General features: G+C 37.3%; 1 protein-coding gene across 5 annotated transcripts in view; it reads left to right on the forward strand.

Moving 5' to 3' along the window:
* The first annotated feature begins 1,609 nt into the window (after positions 1 to 1,609).
* ndp (norrin cystine knot growth factor NDP) overlaps positions 1,610 to 7,189 on the forward strand; it is an 86,779-nt gene continuing 81,199 nt past the window's right edge. For 4 of the 5 annotated variants that reach the window (XM_062061670.1, XM_062061673.1, XM_062061674.1 and 1 more), the window contains exon 1: positions 1,612 to 2,183. The gene's annotated coding sequence lies outside the window, so the exon portion shown is untranslated. Of the gene's footprint in view, positions 2,184 to 7,189 lie in introns of all 5 variants that reach the window. The other variant, XM_062061671.1, reaches the window with a different exon arrangement.

The following is a 7,189-nucleotide window of genomic DNA, read 5'->3' on the forward strand; positions in this document are numbered from 1 at the left end:
GTTCCATAAATTCTTTTTTTAATTTTTTCAAAAAGATTCGAATTAGCTAGTCTTTCTCTTCTTTTTTCGGTTGAATTTTGAATTTTAAAGAGTCGAAATTGAAGATAAACTATGTTTCAAAATTTAATTGTCATTTTTTTCGCGTTTTCTCCTCTTTTAAACCGTTCAATTAAGTGTAAATATCATTAATTATTAATAATAACATAGAGTTAAAGGTAAATTGAGCAAATTGGCTATTTCTGGCAATTTATTCAAGTGTGTATCAAACTGGTAGCCCTTCGCATTAATCAGTACCCAAGAAGTAGCTCTTGGTTTCAAAAAGGTTGGTGACCCCTGCACTATATACAACAGAGGTGGGCAATTAATTTTTACCGGGGGCCGCATGAGCTACCCGAGCACTGCTGGAGGGCCACATCGACAATATTTCAATTAAATTTTGCTCAATATTATTTTTGATATATACCGTAAGATAAATAATAATAATAATAATAATAATTAATAATAATAGTAATACTTCAACATAGTGTGTGTAACAGCATCCCATGACTAATATAAATAAATTAACATTAATAATAAATGACAGTAAAATAAGCACACGTATGACTGAGGAGTCATAGCGTAACTTTGTGTGGTGTTTGAGTTGTCCGACTTTTTGTGTGGCCGTAAACGCACCAGTGGTTTAGTGCTATGCGTGTTGGTGACAGATGACAAGTTGGTTTTGGCCTGGTTTGTACGGCAGAAAATGACTAGTTTTTCGAGATAGAATTGTTTTACTCATGTTTTTGGTGTGGTTATGTCCGAATATAAACAGTTTTGCTCAATAAAGTGATCGATATAATTCCTGTCCTCGAAGCATCTCGATAGACGTTACAATAATTGAACGGTGTTCAATTGAACGGTGTTGTAAACGGTGTTGACGAACACCATTAGGGCCGTTTGTTGTCACTGTCACTCAAAGTTGCATTGCAAAATTCCATAGAATAAATATGTTTATTTTGTTTAGAATTCAGATGGGATTTGATTTGGTGCGCGGCATATACTTGCTGCGCGCAGCGGACGCTTGAGCAGTGCGCAATTGCGCAGGCACGCACTTTAGAGGGGACGTTGCTTTGCAGTTCATGTCTTGTTGAAAACACGGCATTCCTCATCAACTTTTCTCTTTTTAGCGTCTCGGGTGTAAACCGTGCATCACTTGTCGCTGCATGTGCACCTTCACTCGCAGGTTACACACGGACACACGCCCTTAAATAATACTTTTCAAAATAAAAGCAGCACAGTTGTATTGCGCGCAGGACATAGATGTTTTTTCAACTTTATTTTGTAATTGCAGCTGTTCACATTCACTCACAACCACGCACACGCATACGTCCACACGGAAGTAATACAAATAACGATTTTCAAAACAAAAGCAGCACCGTTGTATTGCACACTCGACATAGATACTTTTTAAAATTTATTTTGTAATTTATAATTGGCCTCACGCGGGCCGGACAGGGACGCACAAAGGGCCGGATGCGGCCCGCGGGCCGCAGAATGCCCAGGTCTGTATACAACAAACTTCCTCCACTCATAAATCCTATGAAAAAATATTAATTATTATAGTTTATTTCTACAATTACCAGTATAACTTTGAATGGACACTGGTTAAATCTGTTGTCACCTTGTCTCCTTACCAGGAAGTAGAGGATATTAGCCTATCAGGAGTGTTATGGAGAGGCTGTGTGTCGGATGAGAGGTGGAACACATCCCCAAAGGTGAGGGGATTACGGGTTTAGAACCCACTTCACAAGGTCAGCCGCCGCCTGAAGTACGCATGGGGAAACACTTGCGGTATAAATGTGAACATTGGTGCATAGCCACTACTATCAGTCATGTATTTAATGGTTTCACTCCTGTCTCACTTTCTTTTTCCTCAACCACCCATGGCCACTCCTCTCTGGAGGATGAAGCACTTGACACGAGTATTTGCATGTCAAAATGCAGAACTGCTGCATTGCTCAAATCCTTGAATTTTTCAGCACAAGTTCCAGTCAGGAATTCAGGATAGCGTGCCCATGGGCCGCCGGACTCAGGTGAGATGTGACCTTGCCCGCCCCCGGCTAATCCCGCCCTGATGGGGTCCAGTCAAGACCGGTCACATCAGTGTCATGACCCCTAGTGGGGACAGCGTGCCTGCAGCAAAGGTGGGACTTGCTTGAGATTCAATCCTAAAATTCGACCTTTACGCCTGAACTGCCTCATGCTAACAGCTCTTATTTGGGATCCTTAATTAATCCTATTACAGCCATTAATATCATATTATTTATGCTGGTTATAAATGACAACTTGATATGATGAGCTAAACAGTGTAAAATACTAGGGCTGTGAATCTTTGGGCACCTCACGATTCCGATTCAATTAGATTTTTGGGGGTAACGATTCGATTCAGAATCAATACTTTTTTCATAAAATTGGGTGCCAGTTCTATAATTAACTACATTCATCCATGCAATAGATAAACAGCTCTGATAAATGTCTATATTCCTTCAAAGAAAAACTTTAAAAAAAATAAAAATTCTACCCTAGCATATAATAAAGTCAAATACAAATAAGGCAACAAGTGAAGTATCCAACACTTCTCTTTTCTAAAGTAAATCTGTTCATCAGATATGATCATCTGCATCACCCAGGAGATTTTCCTGAGTGGACGGATTAGAAAAAGAAAATCATTTTTCGATTGTTTTTTAATCGATTAAGAATCGTTACAAATAAGAATCGCGACTAATTCTGAAATCGATTTTTTTTACACAAAATTCAAAGGTAAGAGAATAATTTAAATTTGCCCTTTAGTCAAAAAATGCTCGTAATCTGCACACTCCATGCACAAGTTAATATCAACCCCCACCTTGTGTCATATAAATAAAACCAAATGGCTTAAAATAGATATATAAAATAGATAATAAAATAATAATACAAATAATCTACAAAGTCAGAGCTAAGGGTATTTTAATGGATAAGCACATGCATGTGTGCAGTTATATACGGTATATTAATTAATAGTGAATGCAATCTCTCATGCTAAAATGAATAAAAGACAAATACTCAAAATGATCCACAAAGGCAACAGTGCACTCACTAAAGCACAAGCAGATAGAATGCAAAATAAAATTCACGCAAACTCGTCCGCCTCCAGTTATTAATGATAACCGTCACCTCTTGCACCCTAGGAAAAAACTCAGACAGTCTCAAAATAATCCACAAAGTCAAAGTACATGATACGCTCATGCAGGTACATGTCATATAATCAATGCGAACCTTTCTCCTGCCAGTTAGCAATGAAAACCTTTGCCTTGCATCATAGAAATGAAACAGTAAGACTCTAGATAATCCACAAAGTCAAAGCCAACCGTGCGCTCGCTCATACATGTTATGCAATGTATGCAAAATGTTCCCATTGTTGGATGAATAAAATAATACCTGAACTAAGAAATAATTCCTCCTGCAAGTTAGTAATGATACCCTCCAGCTTGCATCATTTTGATACATAGACTCAAGATAATCCACAAAGTCAAATCCAACAGTACCTTACACTTTTCACATTTTCTTGTAATCAGATCATATATTCGGTATATTAGATGGAATTTTTACCTGCCATGTTTCCACTGTCGTCTGCAGTCTGTAAAAATTGCATCTGTTATACCGAAAATATTGTCTGATCACAAGAAAATGTGAAAAGTATATGAATAAGAAGACATAATGAACCTTTTTGAGCAACCAACGGTTTTCTCCATGTACAGTATATAAACGACCTGCCATCTGTATGTGAAGATGTAAATATCCAGATGTATGCAGATGACACGGTTATTTATACTTGGGGAAAGGACGCTGAAACGGTTGCCAGAAAATTTACAGCAGCCATGGAGAAGGTGGCAAGATGGCTACATGACTCTTGTCTTACATTAAACATTAAGAAAACGGCAACAATGTATTTTGTAAACAAATATAAAATGTCATCCTTTCCAAATATAACGGTTAATAAGGAAAGAATACAAAATGTTAGTGAATATCGTTACCTGGGTGTCATTTTAGAGCCAACACCTGGCTTTAAAAAACATATCAAACAGATGTGCCAGAATCTTAAATACAACATAAAAACGTTCAAATGTATCAGGAATTCATTAACACTGGAGGCAGCTCAAACTTATTTTAATGCAATTATTATGTCTCGTTTTTATTATTGTATAACATGTTAGTCGCAGGCAAGCAAAATGACACTGAGGCCATTGGAAGCTTTGCACAAACAATCGCTCAAAATCCTTGACCGGAAACCACAACACCACCGTCACTGTTTAGTTCTCCAAAAATATAGATTGTTGAATTTTAGCATCAATACGAATGGCCCATCGAATCCTAAATAACACTGCACCAGCGCCACTTAAGCACTTTGTCCAGTTTACATCTGCTGTGACAACTAGAAACACACGAGCCTCCACCAGGGGGCAGTGTAGCGTACCCAGATGTAAAAACCTCTTTTGCACAATCAGCCTTTTCATATAAAGTCATAAAGGAATGGAACGACCTCACAACAAACTTAAAAAGTCTAACACAGGGGTCACCAACCTTTTTGAAACCAAGAGCTACTTCTTGGGTACTGATTAATGCGAAGGGCTACCAGTTTGATACACACTTAAATAAATTGCCAGAAATAGCCAATTTGCTCAATTTACCTTTAACTCTATGTTATTATTAATAATTAATGATATTTACACTTAATTGAACGGTTTAAAAGAGGAGAAAACACAAAAAAAATGACAATTACATTTTGAAACATAGTTTATCTTCAATTTCGACTCTTTAAAATTCAAAATTCAACCGAAAAAATGAAGAGAAAAACTAGCTAATTCGAATCTTTTTAAAAAATTTAAAAAAAAATCATTAGTAATTTTTCCTGATTAAGATTAATTTTAGAATTGTGATGACACGTTTTGAATACGTTAAAATCCAATCTGCACTTTGTTAGAATATATAACAAATTGGACCAAGCTATATTTCTAACAAAGACAAATCATTATTTCTTCTAGATTTTCCAGAACAAAAATTTTAAAAGAAATTCAAAAGACTTTGAAATAAGATTTAAATTTGATTCTACATATTTTCTAGATTTGCCAGAATAATTTTTTGGAATTTTAATCATAATAAGTTTGAAGAAATGTTTCACAAATATTCTTCGTCGGGAAAACAGAAGCTAAAATGAAGAATTAAATTAAAATGTATTTATTAATCTTTACAATAAAAAAAATAAATTTACTTGAACATTGATTTAAATTGTCAGGAAAGAAGAGGAGGGAATCTAAAAGGTAAAAAGGTATATGTGTTTAAAAATCCTAAAATCATTTTTAAGGTTGTATTTTTTCTCTAAAATTGTCTTTCTGAAAGTTATAAGAAGCAAAGTAAAAAAATTAATGAATTTATTTAAACAAGTGAAGACCAAGTCTTTAAAATATTTTCTTGGATTTTCAAATTCTATTTGAGTTTTGTCTCTCTTAGAATTAAAAATGTCGGGCAAAGCGAGACCAGCTTGCTAGTAAATAAATAAAATTTAAAAAATAGAGGCAGCTCACTGGTAAGTGCTGCTATTTGAGCTATTTTTAGAACAGGCCGGCGGGCTACTCATCTGGTCCTTACGGGCTACCTGGTGCCTGCGGGCACCGCGTTGGTGACCCCTGGTCTAACAGATTACTCTTCATTCACAATTGAAGTTAAAAAGTGGCTTTGGAGCAATCAAAGCTGCTCACACGGTCACTAAGGTGGACACTATGTTTGACACATCAACTTAATGTGTATTATATTTATCCATGAGAGCATTTGTGTTGTAAATTGTGAGGTGTGTCTGTTAAAATCATGGTTGTTTTTACAAATGATGACAGATGTGAACAAGAGCATGTATTGTCTTTGTGTGATGATGTAAATGAGGTGAGGTTGTATTGTATATTAAGTATGTGTCCATGAAAGAGCATTTTATGACTTTTTTTCTTAATACTTGTGTATGATTTTATTGTCATAATTTTATTGCATGATTTTTTTGTATCCCTTTAATTTAGGTAGCCAGGGACTGCAGATGGAAATGAGGTATTTAGCTATAATCTGGTACAGAACATATCTGTCTTTGAGCTTAATGTTTCTGCGCATTGTCCCTTCAAATAAAGACTAAACATACAAACATACCTCAATTCTAAAGCACATACATTAATTCATAAGGCCCCTCCTCCTGCCAGTTATTAATGATATTTGCCACCTTGCCTCATAGTCAAAGTAGTCCACAAATTTCGTTTGTAAAAACATTAAAATGAGCAATATCTGAGTGAATAATTCTGAATTCACCTGTTGAACTTCCTATGTAAAAACGTTTCGAGAAACATACAAGAACTGTTTCATCATAATAAACAGGGTCAAAATGTTTGCTTTGATTTTCCACAGCCTACTGAGAGCCAGCGTCCTCCGCAGTGGACATTTGTTCTGTCAGAGTTTGACATTTCACAAATGCAGTGGACGCTGGCTCTCAGGAGGATACGATGAGACTGTGCAGGTGTGCCTAATGTTCTGTCTGGCGAGTGCAGACGAGGACAGTGAAACGTATGCGTTCAAGTGTCCTCCGAGCTCCAGTCAGTCCATCTCCTGGCTGCCGGCTTCTTCCTGTCGGCCCCTCGCCCCACCCTCTTCCCGCCGCACATGGGATTCGCATTTGGCCGACTTTGAGCGTTCCCTTAATGTGATTATGATGCATTGTCTCAGGTCCATGTAGTTGCCGCGTGCACGGCCCCTCCTGCACACGCATAGCTACACGATGTGTGCGTTGTCGTGGCACTTTGACGTGACCGTGTCACCACAACGCCAACTTACGTCCCACAGTGGTGTAGGGAGGGAGGGTCTACCAGCTGTAAGGTGTCTGCGTGAGGCAACAGAAGGAGAGAAATTTGGAGGGGTCAGCTGAGGTCTCTGCAGGTAATTGTGCTTCTTAAACTTTTGACCCGCTAAGCCCTACTTAGTGCAACCCCCTTATTTCCCCTGAGAATTCAGAGATCGCATACCACAACAAGCACGTGCTTCTATCACAACAAACTTTTTAATGACTTCCACCAAGCACGAGAATGCGAATGCGTTTGTTTGTTTGTTTGTTTGTTTGTTTGTTTGTTTGTTAGTTAGCAGGATG

This window comes from Entelurus aequoreus, linkage group LG10 (genome assembly GCF_033978785.1).
Source record: "Entelurus aequoreus isolate RoL-2023_Sb linkage group LG10, RoL_Eaeq_v1.1, whole genome shotgun sequence".
Classification (NCBI taxonomy): Eukaryota; Metazoa; Chordata; class Actinopteri; order Syngnathiformes; family Syngnathidae; genus Entelurus; species Entelurus aequoreus.